The 15,108-nt window shown below is 43.3% G+C and overlaps 7 non-coding genes and 1 pseudogene across 7 annotated transcripts; all 8 read left to right on the top strand.

Moving 5' to 3' along the window:
- LOC141150727 (U2 spliceosomal RNA) lies at window positions 1-182 on the top strand. Its single transcript, XR_012246851.1, has one exon. It is a non-coding gene; the product is annotated as a U2 spliceosomal RNA (small nuclear RNA).
- Window positions 183-1,297: 1,115 nt separating this feature from the next.
- LOC141149322 (U2 spliceosomal RNA) lies at window positions 1,298-1,488 on the top strand. The gene has a single exon (XR_012245624.1). It is a non-coding gene; the product is annotated as a U2 spliceosomal RNA (small nuclear RNA).
- Window positions 1,489-2,603: 1,115 nt separating this feature from the next.
- On the top strand, window positions 2,604-2,794 carry LOC141149856 (U2 spliceosomal RNA). The gene has a single exon (XR_012246138.1). It is a non-coding gene; the product is annotated as a U2 spliceosomal RNA (small nuclear RNA).
- A 1,109-nt stretch (window positions 2,795-3,903) lies between these two features.
- On the top strand, window positions 3,904-4,094 carry LOC141149323 (U2 spliceosomal RNA). The gene has a single exon (XR_012245625.1). It is a non-coding gene; the product is annotated as a U2 spliceosomal RNA (small nuclear RNA).
- A 1,115-nt stretch (window positions 4,095-5,209) lies between these two features.
- On the top strand, window positions 5,210-5,400 carry LOC141149325 (U2 spliceosomal RNA). The gene has a single exon (XR_012245626.1). It is a non-coding gene; the product is annotated as a U2 spliceosomal RNA (small nuclear RNA).
- A 1,109-nt stretch (window positions 5,401-6,509) lies between these two features.
- On the top strand, window positions 6,510-6,601 carry LOC141151175 (U2 spliceosomal RNA; annotated as a pseudogene).
- Window positions 6,602-7,401: 800 nt separating this feature from the next.
- Window positions 7,402-7,587, top strand: LOC141150697 (U2 spliceosomal RNA). Its single transcript, XR_012246830.1, has one exon. It is a non-coding gene; the product is annotated as a U2 spliceosomal RNA (small nuclear RNA).
- A 1,115-nt stretch (window positions 7,588-8,702) lies between these two features.
- On the top strand, window positions 8,703-8,893 carry LOC141149569 (U2 spliceosomal RNA). The gene has a single exon (XR_012245860.1). It is a non-coding gene; the product is annotated as a U2 spliceosomal RNA (small nuclear RNA).
- Window positions 8,894-15,108: the final 6,215 nt, after the last annotated feature.

Raw genomic sequence — 15,108 nt, forward strand, 5'->3', positions numbered from 1 at the left:
ATCTGAGTGGAAAAAAAAAAAAAAAAAAATCTGTTCTTATCAGTTTAATATCTGATACGTCCCCTATCTGGGGACCATATATTAAATGGATTTTTAGAACAGGGAGATGGAAAAAGAGCTTGCTCTGTCCACTCCACGCATTGACCTGGTATTGCAGTATCTCCAGGACCGGTGCACCCCTTCTTTAATGCAGTTTCTAAAATCAGAAAGAATTGAATTCAATGTTTTTTGTTCATTTTGCTTGTTTGTCGGATTTTGGGATGGACTCTTTGGCTTTGCTTTTCTTCTCCTCATTGGATTTTTCATGTTCAAAGTTGCAGAAGCCAGATTACAAGCTCATTTTGGTTCAACTTCAGCAACTGTGCATTGCATTGCCATGTAATGTGATGCAATGCTATCTTTCTAGCTCTCCCTTTTTACTTCCTTTTGGATAAACAGACATATTAGGCAAGCATTTTGGAGCTTTCACCTAAATAACTACAGGTGGTGAGATAAGCTGCACAATATAATTGACCTTTCAGTATATTGTTGCACACACACCATCTATTTAGCAAATGCCCTTGTTATCAACAGCAGCCTTTTAAACTCACCTGAGCTAACAGGTATGTGCGCTGGTTACTCTGCTGCGCTTAAAATTTCTTTTTTGGTTTGCTACAATGCCTTTTCTGAAACGTTGTCTCCTTCTGCTGGAACACTGACTTCTTTCATTTAATGCCTGCAGACTATAAAAGAGAACCCAACCCAAAAAGTTTGGTTGATTAGTCTGTGGCATTCTGTTAAACTGTTGCTTATGGCGGTCTCTGTGAGCTTCTCAGCGACATTCAGCCAGCCAGGTATCCTGCCTGCAGTAGATGGAATGTGGCAATGGAACGCTGGCTGCGCGTGTCATAATAGGCTCTGAGCCTTTATATACCTGTGCACAGCAGCAGCCACCTTCAGTCTGCTGCTGGACAGCCAGCAGCAGCAGCAGCAGGAGAGGTATGTAATCAGGAGCCCTCCTGCTAAGGGTAGACAGCTGCTCGTTCCACCCCACCCCCCGCCTTAATTGGTTCTCCTCCCTTCCAACGGTGTTGAGGCGGGTGGGAACAGCAGGGGGTGAAGGTGCTGTGTTTAAAGAGGTGGAGTTATGCAGATCTAAAACGCGTGGATTGCAGCAGCAGCCAGCCGAAAAGTGCAGGCATGTAAGGGATCTAGAGGTTGACAACATGTCTTCTTAACGGGAGTCCAGGAGCTCATCTCCACAAATGGACTTTTCAGGATCCTTGGGTGGCTCCGTAGTTTGAAACCAATTCTGGTTATCGCTTCTCGGCCTTTTGGCTAAGATCAAGTGTAGTATCTGTTCTTATCAGTTTAATATCTGATACGTCCCCTATCTGGGGACCATATATTAAATGGATTTTTAGAACAGGGAGATGGAAAAAGAGCTTGCTCTGTCCACTCCACGCATTGACCTGGTATTGCAGTATCTCCAGGACCGGTGCACCCCTTCTTTAATGCAGTTTCTAAAATCAGAAAGAATTGAATTCAATGTTTTTTGTTCATTTTGCTTGTTTGTCGGATTTTGGGATGGACTCTTTGGCTTTGCTTTTCTTCTCCTCATTGGATTTTTCATGTTCAAAGTTGCAGAAGCCAGATTACAAGCTCATTTTGGTTCAACTTCAGCAACTGTGCATTGCATTGCCATGTAATGTGATGCAATGCTATCTTTCTAGCTCTCCCTTTTTACTTCCTTTTGGATAAACAGACATATTAGGCAAGCATTTTGGAGCTTTCACCTAAATAACTACAGGTGGTGAGATAAGCTGCACAATATAATTGACCTTTCAGTATATTGTTGCACACACACCATCTATTTAGCAAATGCCCTTGTTATCAACAGCAGCCTTTTAAACTCACCTGAGCTAACAGGTATGTGCGCTGGTTACTCTGCTGCGCTTAAAATTTCTTTTTTTGTTTGCTGCAATGCCTTTTCTGAAACGTTGTCTCCTTCTGCTGGAACACTGACTTCTTTCATTTAATGCCTGCAGACTATAAAAGAGAACCCAACCCAAAAAGTTTGGTTGATTAGTCTGTGGCATTCTGTTAAACTGTTGCTTATGGCGGTCTCTGTGAGCTTCTCAGCGACATTCAGCCAGCCAGGTATCCTGCCTGCAGTAGATGGAATGTGGCAATGGAACGCTGGCTGCGCGTGTCATAATAGGCTCTGAGCCTTTATATACCTGTGCACAGCAGCAGCCACCTTCAGTCTGCTGCTGGACAGCCAGCAGCAGCAGCAGCAGGAGAGGTATGTAATCAGGAGCCCTCCTGCTAAGGGTAGACAGCTGCTCGTTCCACCCCACCCCCCGCCTTAATTGGTTCTCCTCCCTTCCAACGGTGTTGAGGCGGGTGGGAACAGCAGGGGGTGAAGGTGCTGTGTTTAAAGAGGTGGAGTTATGCAGATCTAAAACGCGTGGATTGCAGCAGCAGCAAGCCGAAAAGTGCAGGCATGTAAGGGATCTAGAGGTTGACAACATGTCTTCTTAACGGGAGTCCAGGAGCTCATCTCCACAAATGGACTTTTCAGGATCCTTGGGTGGCTCCGTAGTTTGAAACCAATTCTGGTTATCGCTTCTCGGCCTTTTGGCTAAGATCAAGTGTTGTATCTGTTCTTATCAGTTTAATATCTGATACGTCCCCTATCTGGGGACCATATATTAAATGGATTTTTAGAACAGGGAGATGGAAAAAGAGCTTGCTCTGTCCACTCCACGCATTGACCTGGTATTGCAGTATCTCCAGGACCGGTGCACCCCTTCTTTAATGCAGTTTCTAAAATCAGAAAGAATTGAATTCAATGTTTTTTGTTCATTTTGCTTGTTTGTCGGATTTTGGGATGGACTCTTTGGCTTTGCTTTTCTTCTCCTCATTGGATTTTTCATGTTCAAAGTTGCAGAAGCCAGATTACAAGCTCATTTTGGTTCAACTTCAGCAACTGTGCATTGCATTGCCATGTAATGTGATGCAATGCTATCTTTCTAGCTCTCCCTTTTTACTTCCTTTTGGATAAACAGACATATTAGGCAAGCATTTTGGAGCTTTCACCTAAATAACTACAGGTGGCGAGATAAGCTGCACAATATAATTGACCTTTCAGTATATTGTTGCACACACACCATCTATTTAGCAAATGCCCTTGTTATCAACAGCAGCCTTTTAAACTCACCTGAGCTAACAGGTATGTGCGCTGGTTACTCTGCTGCGCTTAAAATTTCTTTTTTGGTTTGCTACAATGCCTTTTCTGAAACGTTGTCTCCTTCTGCTGGAACACTGACTTCTTTCATTTAATGCCTGCAGACTATGAAAGAGAACCCAACCCAAAAAGTTTGGTTGATTAGTCTGTGGCATTCTGTTAAACTGTTGCTTATGGCGGTCTCTGTGAGCTTCTCAGCGACATTCAGCCAGCCAGGTATCCTGCCTGCAGTAGATGGAATGTGGCAATGGAACGCTGGCTGCGCGTGTCATAATAGGCTCTGAGCCTTTATATACCTGTGCACAGCAGCAGCCACCTTCAGTCTGCTGCTGGACAGCCAGCAGCAGCAGGAGAGGTATGTAATCAGGAGCCCTCCTGCTAAGGGTAGACAGCTGCTCGTTCCACCCCACCCCCCGCCTTAATTGGTTCTCCTCCCTTCCAACGGTGTTGAGGCGGGTGGGAACAGCAGGGGGTGAAGGTGCTGTGTTTAAAGAGGTGGAGTTATGCAGATCTAAAACGCGTGGATTGCAGCAGCAGCAAGCCGAAAAGTGCAGGCATGTAAGGGATCTAGAGGTTGACAACATGTCTTCTTAACGGGAGTCCAGGAGCTCATCTCCACAAATGGACTTTTCAGGATCCTTGGGTGGCTCCGTAGTTTGAAACCAATTCTGGTTATCGCTTCTCGGCCTTTTGGCTAAGATCAAGTGTAGTATCTGTTCTTATCAGTTTAATATCTGATACGTCCCCTATCTGGGGACCATATATTAAATGGATTTTTAGAACAGGGAGATGGAAAAAGAGCTTGCTCTGTCCACTCCACGCATTGACCTGGTATTGCAGTATCTCCAGGACCGGTGCACCCCTTCTTTAATGCAGTTTCTAAAATCAGAAAGAATTGAATTCAATGTTTTTTGTTCATTTTGCTTGTTTGTCGGATTTTGGGATGGACTCTTTGGCTTTGCTTTTCTTCTCCTCATTGGATTTTTCATGTTCAAAGTTGCAGAAGCCAGATTACAAGCTCATTTTGGTTCAACTTCAGCAACTGTGCATTGCATTGCCATGTAATGTGATGCAATGCTATTTTTCTAGCTCTCCCTTTTTACTTCCTTTTGGATAAACAGACATATTAGGCAAGCATTTTGGAGCTTTCACCTAAATAACTACAGGTGGTGAGATAAGCTGCACAATATAATTGACCTTTCAGTATATTGTTGCACACACACCATCTATTTAGCAAATGCCCTTGTTATCAACAGCAGCCTTTTAAACTCACCTGAGCTAACAGGTATGTGCGCTGGTTACTCTGCTGCGCTTAAAATTTCTTTTTTGGTTTGCTACAATGCCTTTTCTGAAACGTTGTCTCCTTCTGCTGGAACACTGACTTCTTTCATTTAATGCCTGCAGACTATAAAAGAGAACCCAACCCAAAAAGTTTGGTTGATTAGTCTGTGGCATTCTGTTAAACTGTTGCTTATGGCGGTCTCTGTGAGCTTCTCAGCGACATTCAGCCAGCCAGGTATCCTGCCTGCAGTAGATGGAATGTGGCAATGGAACGCTGGCTGCGCGTGTCATAATAGGCTCTGAGCCTTTATATACCTGTGCACAGCAGCAGCCACCTTCAGTCTGCTGCTGGACAGCCAGCAGCAGCAGCAGCAGGAGAGGTATGTAATCAGGAGCCCTCCTGCTAAGGGTAGACAGCTGCTCGTTCCACCCCACCCCCCGCCTTAATTGGTTCTCCTCCTTTCCAACGGTGTTGAGGCGGGTGGGAACAGCAGGGGGTGAAGGTGCTGTGTTTAAAGAGGTGGAGTTATGCAGATCTAAAACGCGTGGATTGCAGCAGCAGCAAGCCGAAAAGTGCAGGCATGTAAGGGATCTAGAGGTTGACAACATGTCTTCTTAACGGGAGTCCAGGAGCTCATCTCCACAAATGGACTTTTCAGGATCCTTGGGTGGCTCCGTAGTTTGAAACCAATTCTGGTTATCGCTTCTCGGCCTTTTGGCTAAGATCAAGTGTAGTATCTGTTCTTATCAGTTTAATATCTGATACGTCCCCTATCTGGGGACCATATATTAAATGGATTTTTAGAACAGGGAGATGGAAAAAGAGCTTGCTCTGTCCACTCCACGCATTGACCTGGTATTGCAGTATCTCCAGGACCGGTGCACCCCTTCTTTAATGCAGTTTCTAAAATCAGAAAGAATTGAATTCAATGTTTTTTGTTCATTTTGCTTGTTTGTCGGATTTTGGGATGGACTCTTTGGCTTTGCTTTTCTTCTCCTCATTGGATTTTTCATGTTCAAAGTTGCAGAAGCCAGATTACAAGCTCATTTTGGTTCAACTTCAGCAACTGTGCATTGCATTGCCATGTAATGTGATGCAATGCTATCTTTCTAGCTCTCCCTTTTTACTTCCTTTTGGATAAACAGACATATTAGGCAAGCATTTTGGAGCTTTCACCTAAATAACTACAGGTGGTGAGATAAGCTGCACAATATAATTGACCTTTCAGTATATTGTTGCACACACACCATCTATTTAGCAAATGCCCTTGTTATCAACAGCAGCCTTTTAAACTCACCTGAGCTAACAGGTATGTGCGCTGGTTACTCTGCTGCGCTTAAAATTTCTTTTTTGGTTTGCTACAATGCCTTTTCTGAAACGTTGTCTCCTTCTGCTGGAACACTGACTTCTTTCATTTAATGCCTGCAGACTATAAAAGAGAACCCAACCCAAAAAGTTTGGTTGATTAGTCTGTGGCATTCTGTTAAACTGTTGCTTATGGCGGTCTCTGTGAGCTTCTCAGCGACATTCAGCCAGCCAGGTATCCTGCCTGCAGTAGATGGAATGTGGCAATGGAACGCTGGCTGCGCGTGTCATAATAGGCTCTGAGCCTTTATATACCTGTGCACAGCAGCAGCCACCTTCAGTCTGCTGCTGGACAGCCAGCAGCAGCAGGAGAGGTATGTAATCAGGAGCCCTCCTGCTAAGGGTAGACAGCTGCTCGTTCCACCCCACCCCCCGCCTTAATTGGTTCTCCTCCCTTCCAACGGTGTTGAGGCGGGTGGGAACAGCAGGGGGTGAAGGTGCTGTGTTTAAAGAGGTGGAGTTATGCAGATCTAAAACGCGTGGATTGCAGCAGCAGCAAGCCGAAAAGTGCAGGCATGTAAGGGATCTAGAGGTTGACAACATGTCTTCTTAACGGGAGTCCAGGAGCTCATCTCCACAAATGGACTTTTCAGGATCCTTGGGTGGCTCCGTAGTTTGAAACCAATTCTGGTTATCGCTTCTCGGCCTTTTGGCTAAGATCAAGTGTAGTATCTTTCGAAAAGGCGGTTTTGGATGTTGGCCGCCATAGTAGATTGATACATTATGCACACTGGGGTTTAGGCGCTTGTTAGTACGCCAGGTGGCTAATATAGTCATCTGGTGGAAAGCATGGCCCCCCAGGATCGACGCCATTGGGCCGGGGAAGATCGAAAGCCCGAAGTGTGAAGTGCCCCAGGAGTGGTGACCCTGGGGTGCCTTAACTCACTGGGATTGGGAGCCCCACTTGAGTTTATGGCACATTTGCACTAGCACTTCAATATTTCTTTCTTCACACACACCCTTATTCCGGGCCTTCTGGCCTTAGGATGGGGAATTTTTCAATTCCCGGTCGAAGGTCCGGGCAGTATTATACTGTGAAACCTTCACTATTTATTTAATTTTTTTTTGTCACTGTGTGTCCACTTTTTCACGTGTGTCCACGTCCTTACTAGGATTTTGTCGGGATGCGGTTCCCTTACGGGTTCCTCTCTTGGCAGGTCTAGGGGGGGAGTGTGTGGCCATCAGGTTCCGCTCCCCCCTGAACCCCACTGGCTCTCCTCTTTCGGGAGGAGAGCGTTGTTGGCTCCCCTCTTCCGGGAGGGGAGCACAGTCTTTGGCTCCCAGTGCCTTGCTCGGGTGAGAACTCGGGCAGGTATTGGGGGTAAGATTGGGTCGCCTCTGGCTCCGGCTGGAGGTGGCTATTTGTCCCTGTTCCTCGCAGTGGCCTTCTGGCTCGGAGGGACGGGGAATGGTTTGGGGGACCCTTCTCCTTTTGGAGAGGGTTTCAAGAAGACCAGCATCCTAGTGCACTTTTTTTTTGTGGCACTTGTCACTTTTTTAAGCGCACTCGGGTTTTGTACACGAATTCGGGCTTTCGATAAAAAAAAAAAAAAAAAAATCTGTTCTTATCAGTTTAATATCTGATACGTCCCCTATCTGGGGACCATATATTAAATGGATTTTTAGAACAGGGAGATGGAAAAAGAGCTTGCTCTGTCCACTCCACGCATTGACCTGGTATTGCAGTATCTCCAGGACCGGTGCACCCCTTCTTTAATGCAGTTTCTAAAATCAGAAAGAATTGAATTCAATGTTTTTTGTTCATTTTGCTTGTTTGTCGGATTTTGGGATGGACTCTTTGGCTTTGCTTTTCTTCTCCTCATTGGATTTTTCATGTTCAAAGTTGCAGAAGCCAGATTACAAGCTCATTTTGGTTCAACTTCAGCAACTGTGCATTGCATTGCCATGTAATGTGATGCAATGCTATCTTTCTAGCTCTCCCTTTTTACTTCCTTTTGGATAAACAGACATATTAGGCAAGCATTTTGGAGCTTTCACCTAAATAACTACAGGTGGTGAGATAAGCTGCACAATATAATTGACCTTTCAGTATATTGTTGCACACACACCATCTATTTAGCAAATGCCCTTGTTATCAACAGCAGCCTTTTAAACTCACCTGAGCTAACAGGTATGTGCGCTGGTTACTCTGCTGCGCTTAAAATTTCTTTTTTGGTTTGCTACAATGCCTTTTCTGAAACGTTGTCTCCTTCTGCTGGAACACTGACTTCTTTCATTTAATGCCTGCAGACTATAAAAGAGAACCCAACCCAAAAAGTTTGGTTGATTAGTCTGTGGCATTCTGTTAAACTGTTGCTTATGGCGGTCTCTGTGAGCTTCTCAGCGACATTCAGCCAGCCAGGTATCCTGCCTGCAGTAGATGGAATGTGGCAATGGAACGCTGGCTGCGCGTGTCATAATAGGCTCTGAGCCTTTATATACCTGTGCACAGCAGCAGCCACCTTCAGTCTGCTGCTGGACAGCCAGCAGCAGCAGCAGCAGGAGAGGTATGTAATCAGGAGCCCTCCTGCTAAGGGTAGACAGCTGCTCGTTCCACCCCACCCCCCGCCTTAATTGGTTCTCCTCCCTTCCAACGGTGTTGAGGCGGGTGGGAACAGCAGGGGGTGAAGGTGCTGTGTTTAAAGAGGTGGAGTTATGCAGATCTAAAACGCGTGGATTGCAGCAGCAGCAAGCCGAAAAGTGCAGGCATGTAAGGGATCTAGAGGTTGACAACATGTCTTCTTAACGGGAGTCCAGGAGCTCATCTCCACAAATGGACTTTTCAGGATCCTTGGGTGGCTCCGTAGTTTGAAACCAATTCTGGTTATCGCTTCTCGGCCTTTTGGCTAAGATCAAGTGTAGTATCTGTTCTTATCAGTTTAATATCTGATACGTCCCCTATCTGGGGACCATATATTAAATGGATTTTTAGAACAGGGAGATGGAAAAAGAGCTTGCTCTGTCCACTCCACGCATTGACCTGGTATTGCAGTATCTCCAGGACTGGTGCACCCCTTCTTTAATGCAGTTTCTAAAATCAGAAAGAATTGAATTCAATGTTTTTGTTCATTTTGCTTGTTTGTCGGATTTTGGGATGGACTCTTTGGCTTTGCTTTTCTTCTCCTCATTGGATTTTTCATGTTCAAAGTTGCAGAAGCCAGATTACAAGCTCATTTTGGTTCAACTTCAGCAACTGTGCATTGCATTGCCATGTAATGTGATGCAATGCTATCTTTCTAGCTCTCCCTTTTTACTTCCTTTTGGATAAACAGACATATTAGGCAAGCATTTTGGAGCTTTCACCTAAATAACTACAGGTGGTGAGATAAGCTGCACAATATAATTGACCTTTCAGTATATTGTTGCACACACACCATCTATTTAGCAAATGCCCTTGTTATCAACAGCAGCCTTTTAAACTCACCTGAGCTAACAGGTATGTGCGCTGGTTACTCTGCTGCGCTTAAAATTTCTTTTTTGGTTTGCTACAATGCCTTTTCTGAAACGTTGTCTCCTTCTGCTGGAACACTGACTTCTTTCATTTAATGCCTGCAGACTATAAAAGAGAACCCAACCCAAAAAGTTTGGTTGATTAGTCTGTGGCATTCTGTTAAACTGTTGCTTATGGCGGTCTCTGTGAGCTTCTCAGCGACATTCAGCCAGCCAGGTATCCTGCCTGCAGTAGATGGAATGTGGCAATGGAACGCTGGCTGCGCGTGTCATAATAGGCTCTGAGCCTTTATATACCTGTGCACAGCAGCAGCCACCTTCAGTCTGCTGCTGGACAGCCAGCAGCAGCAGCAGCAGGAGAGGTATGTAATCAGGAGCCCTCCTGCTAAGGGTAGACAGCTGCTCGTTCCACCCCACCCCCCGCCTTAATTGGTTCTCCTCCCTTCCAACGGTGTTGAGGCGGGTGGGAACAGCAGGGGGTGAAGGTGCTGTGTTTAAAGAGGTGGAGTTATGCAGATCTAAAACGCGTGGATTGCAGCAGCAGCAAGCCGAAAAGTGCAGGCATGTAAGGGATCTAGAGGTTGACAACATGTCTTCTTAACGGGAGTCCAGGAGCTCATCTCCACAAATGGACTTTTCAGGATCCTTGGGTGGCTCCGTAGTTTGAAACCAATTCTGGTTATCGCTTCTCGGCCTTTTGGCTAAGTTCAAGTGCTTTATTGCAGGAGATTGTGGTTGAAGGGCACTCGGGTACCCCTCTCCTTGGCCTGGCAGGATCGTCCACTTTGGTGGACTTAACCTGCTTGCTGCTATTAGGGAGAGGGCTTAGTCCCAGGGTAACGAGTTGCGATCCCCCAGCTTCCAGGTGTTTTTCGCTGCAAGAACACTGGGAGCGCAGATTGCAAGCGGCTGCAATTTGCAACCTTGTTGCGTTTTTCCATGGAGGTTGACCCTAACCTCGTGCCTCTTTATGCGAGGCTAAAAAACTCTATCCGAGTTCACTTCACGGCGGGTGGCTCGGATATGAGGAAATTAGGGTATGTAGTCCAGGACGTGCTCAGGAACCTTCTTGGCGTACAAAGTAATGAAATTCTCTCCATCCAGGATTATCCCAGAAGAGGTGACTATGACATCACATTCACCGGAGAAGGTATTTTTAGAGATGTACTAGAAAAGTTAAAAAAAGTTGAAAATAGTCCTGTTTTGAAAGGGATACAAATTGTTGAGCACGTCCTGGATGAGGTAAGACTGGTTATTGTAAAAATATTTTCGCCCTTTGTTTCTGCTCCAGAAGTAATGTCATTTCTAGCAATTTATTTTAAAAGTGTTAAATGTATTGGGAAGATATTAAACGAATATAACATATGGACATCTAAGTGGAAATTCCTTGTGAAGTGTACAAGAGATCCAAATACACCAGGTGGTATACGGCTCCCCCCTGCCCGTTTCAAAATTGGGCAAACAAATGGGGATTTCTTCTTTTCTGGGATGCCAGTATATTGCAGAAATTGTGGGCGCTATGGTCATTCAAAAGAAAACTGTCATGTATCATGTAGAAATTGTGCTAGTGAAGAACATGAGACAAAAGAATGCCCTAAGGAAAAGAAATGCAGTTTTTGCCAGACTCCAGGTCACTTTTATTTTTTTTGCCCTCACAGATTTCGGGAAGATGAGCAAAATGGGAAGTCCAAGACGTCCGACCAAGGACCAAAAGATCAGACCACCCCTCAGGAGGAGGAACAACAACCTGGAGCCTCTGGAGACAATAAGGGCGTACCAAATAGTGAAGTGTCTCCAGAGTCTATGACAGGTAAAATACCAAATCCCAAAACCTGGCTGCAGGACCTGCGGGAGTCCAAAAGGAGGGCTGAGAAGGAGCAGAAGGGCACTACTGGTAAGGTCAAAAGGGACCGGCAAAAGGCCGACACAGAAGCCCATGCCCAGTCTGGGTCTCCTAGTGCTGAGGGCGCTGAGTGGATAAAGGTGGGTCCTAAGAAAAAGAAAAAGGGTGGTTCGGAGGAGGCAGCAGGAGGTGAACAGATGGACACTTCTCCAGAAGGGGACGTGGACGCTGGACCCTCAGGGGTTTCGGTCTCCGCTGCTACAGGTGGGGACCGGGATCTTGCTGCCTCTGAAGAGTCAGAGGCTCTGCCTTGTGCGCAACCTCCTCCTATAGGACGACCTTCTACAGGTCAAACAGGGGCGGCGGAACCCCTCGGAGACCCACCTGATGAGGAACTGCATGGCCAGCCAATGGAGACCCAGCGGGTTCTGCCAGCCAGCCCTCCGAGCTATGCCAGTGTAGCGTCGGGTTTATATAAATGTGGTAATCTTTCCTCCTCCACGGAGACTCTCGTGACGATACTATCAGATGAGGAGGGAGGCGCAAGCCCAGTGGTCTGATCAGGTTCATCGGACAGGTAAATCCGTTGCTCTTAGTTACCTAAGTAAAATTTCTACATTTTCTAATGATGGCTGAACTCAAAGGTATTTCCCTCAACGTGAGAGGCATAAAATCTAACACGAGAAGAACTGCTCTTTTTAATTTTTTTACGTGTTTTACTGCATCTGTATTTTTTCTGCAAGAATGTAATATCCCACATGAAATGTCATATCAAAAATATAAAGATGAGTGGAAGTGTGGGCCATCTGTCTGGTCCGGATCGAATGCTGCAGGATCAGCGGGTGTAGCCATACTTTTTAAAGGGAACGTTTTAATTGATTTTATTCAGGAAATTTTACCAGGTCGTATTTTATTAGTGAAAGCTTTTATTGATGGTATTAGATGGCAGTTTTTAAATTTTTATGGATCAACAGAGAAAAATGAAAGAGCCGAAATGCTTGATCTTTTACCATTATTTATTAATAACTCTGAACCTTTTATCTTAGCAGGGGATTTTAATTGTGTTTTAAAAGGTGAAAACCGGCGCTCCAGCTCTGTAAGCAGGAACTACGATAAAACCTCAGGTATGCTACATGATATAGTCAAAGATGCTAAATTGATAGACATATATAAAGAGTGTCATAGTGATAGCCCAGAGGACGCCGGTTTCACTTGGAGCAATGCTAATTGTAGCTCTAGGATTGATTTTATTTTTGGTTCAGATAAAACAATACCTGCCAAATGTGAAGTTTTAACTAATATATTTTCAGACCATAAACTTTTATCCTTTACCATAAAAGTAAATGACAACAAAAAATGTGGTAAGAAAAGCTGGAAAATGAACGTATCCCTTTTAACCGACCCGCAGATTTTATCAGATTTTATTGAGTTTTATAGGAAATGTAGAAAAGGGAAAAAAACAAATGAGACTATGAGTGTATGGTGGGATAGAATGAAAGTAAAAATAAAAGACTTTTTTATTAAAAAGAGTATATGTAGAGCCAAAGAAAAATATGAAGAATATAGAATTTTAAATACCCGCCTACAAACATTATTTAAGCTCAGAGACAATGGGATAGATGTACAAGTTGATATTTCAAACTTAAAAGAAGAGATTTCAAAATGGCTAGAACAAAAAGGAAAAGAGATAATTTTTCGTTCTAGAGTACAACATATAGAAGAAAATGAAAAGTGTTCCAGATATTTTTTTAGGAAAAATAAAAAAGAAAAAGTGATAATTGACCATATAGATGGTGAGAATAATATAAAAAATATGCTGGGTAAAGTTGAGGGTTTTTTTTCTAATCTTTTTAATGGAAAAAATATAGATAATAAATTAATGGATGATTCGCTGCAAGGACTAACAGCTGTTTTAGATCCCGCATCCCAAGAGTTTTTATCCCAAGTTTTAACGGAACAAGAAGTGTTAAAAACTATTAAAAGTTTTAAAACTGGAAAGGTCCCTGGTCCTGATGGCATCCCAATAGAATTTTATGTATGTTTTTATGATATTTTAAAAGATGATTTGTTTTATTTGTTTACTGAGGTTTTTAATAATAAGGTTTTATTAAATTCCTGGAAGAAAGGTGAAGTCTCCCTCCTATACAAAAAAGGCGATAAATCAAAATTAGAAAACTGGAGACCAATAACACTTTTAAATTGTGACTATAAAATAATGGCTAAAATTTGTGCAAATCGTCTAAAAGAAGTCATCAGCAAAGTTATTCATTCTAATCAAGTGTGTGGGGTGCCGGGGCGCAGTATATGGGACAATCTGAATTTAGTGAAAGACTGTATTGAGGATGTGAAAGACAGAAAGGGGAAAATGGCGATTTTATCTATTGATTTTGAAAAAGCATTTGACCGTGTCTCACACTTTTATCTTTTTAAAGTTTTAGAGAAAATGGGCATACCAGAAGGGTTTTTACTATCGCTTAAAGCATTTTACAAGGATTGTACAAGTAAGATTTTAGTGAATGGTTTTAAGACACAAGAGGTATTTTTACGGTCAGGGGTGAAACAGGGATGCCCTCTGTCCCCCCTACTGTTTATCTGTGCACTGGAACCAATGTTATGTGCAATACGCCAAAATAAACAGATATGCGGTGTCCCTCTGCCTGGAAGCGGTGGTTTGGAGGCCAAGGTTGTAGGCTACATGGATGACGTGGCGGTCTTGTGTACAGATGCACCATCACTTACGGCCACTCTCCATCAATTGCAATCCTTTTGCCTAGCTTCTGGTTTTAAAATCAATTTTAATAAGTGTAACATTTTAAGTGTTGGGGGGATGATTTTACGTGATGTACCAATTAATGTCTCCGAATCCATTTCCATTTTAGGTATATCATTCACTGAAAATAATGATGGTTATAATAGTTGGGAAACAGTTACACAGAAAGTAAATACGAAAATATGTATGTGGAACATGAGGAGACTTACAATGGAGGGTAAAGTATTGGTTTTAAAGATGGTGATTTTACCTCTTTTATTGTATCTTAGCATGGTTTTCCCCCCGCCTGTTAATGTTTTAAAAAAGATAACCAAAACCTGTTTTACCTTCTTTTGGAACTCAAAAATGGAAAAGCTAAAAAGAGAAATCGTGATGAAATCAAAAGTAAAAGGTGGTAAAGATTTTCCAGATTTTAATAGGTTTCTTTTAATCCATCTGTTCGTTTACTGTTTTAATGCCCTTTTTAAGAATCACTATTGGTCCTTTTTTATGCGTTTTAATACAGGATTTTTTATGAGAAAGTTTGGATGGTATGAAGTTAATATATCTGTGCCCCATGCTTTTAATTTGTCGACGCATTATGAGATTTTAAGGAAAATAGTGTCCGATTTTAATTTAGGGACTAAGAAAATAGAGGAATTAAGAAATAGTAAGAAACTAATTAAAGAAATACGTAAAAGTGAGGAAATATGTAATGTTGACAGATATGATGATGACAAATCTATGTCTATCTGGAAAATGATTAACGTTTTTTATCTTTTTAATGAACAGAGAGATCTGGCTTGGAGTTGCATGCACCGCTGTCTTCCTTGCCGGGCATTCCAATACAGAAGAGGATTTGTGAGGTCTGCCATCTGCCCAAGAGCCGGATGCCAAGACGAGGAAACGGTGGAACATCTATTATGGACATGTAATTTTGCAAAGGATTTCTGGAGAAGACTGCTCCCCCTACTGGAAAGGGTGGCAGACCTCAAGGACTTTACATATAAAACTGTGCTATACGGACTTATGGAATGCCCCACAATGGACCAGTACACAATGGCTTGGAAGACAGTGAACTGCGCCAAGTCATCTCTCTGGAAAGCGCGCAACATTGCTATTTTTAAACAAGATGTTTTATCAGTGAATGATGTTTTAAGTTTATGTTTATGTGAAATGTATACTTATTA

This window comes from Phyllobates terribilis, unplaced genomic scaffold (genome assembly GCF_046119375.1).
Source record: "Phyllobates terribilis strain yellow unplaced genomic scaffold, ASM4611937v1 Scaffold_5__5_contigs__length_657084704, whole genome shotgun sequence".
Lineage (NCBI taxonomy): Eukaryota > Metazoa > Chordata > Amphibia > Anura > Dendrobatidae > Phyllobates > Phyllobates terribilis.